The following is a 256-nucleotide window of genomic DNA, read 5'->3' as shown; positions in this document are numbered from 1 at the left end:
GGGGCGCGGGGCCGGGAGCCAGAGTGCCGCCCCCACCCCACCCCAGCCCAGCCCCGCTGCGCGGGCCGGGATCCCGCCTTCTCGCGGCCCCTCCCACTCCGAGGACCCCAACCCGTTAAGTGAGTGCCTGCAGGGGGAGGGGGGCTGGGAGCCGTGCAGACACAAGTTACAGGCGCGCATGCGCCTCTGCTCCCCTCCTGGGAGACGCCCACCCGCTCCTCACTTTGCGGGAGGTGAAACTGAGGCCGCAGGGGAA

The sequence above is a fragment of the Chinchilla lanigera genome, unplaced genomic scaffold, assembly GCF_000276665.1.
Source record: "Chinchilla lanigera isolate Chin_1 unplaced genomic scaffold, ChiLan1.0 scaffold00137, whole genome shotgun sequence".
NCBI lineage: Eukaryota > Metazoa > Chordata > Mammalia > Rodentia > Chinchillidae > Chinchilla > Chinchilla lanigera.
This window is presented reverse-complemented; position numbering follows the sequence as displayed.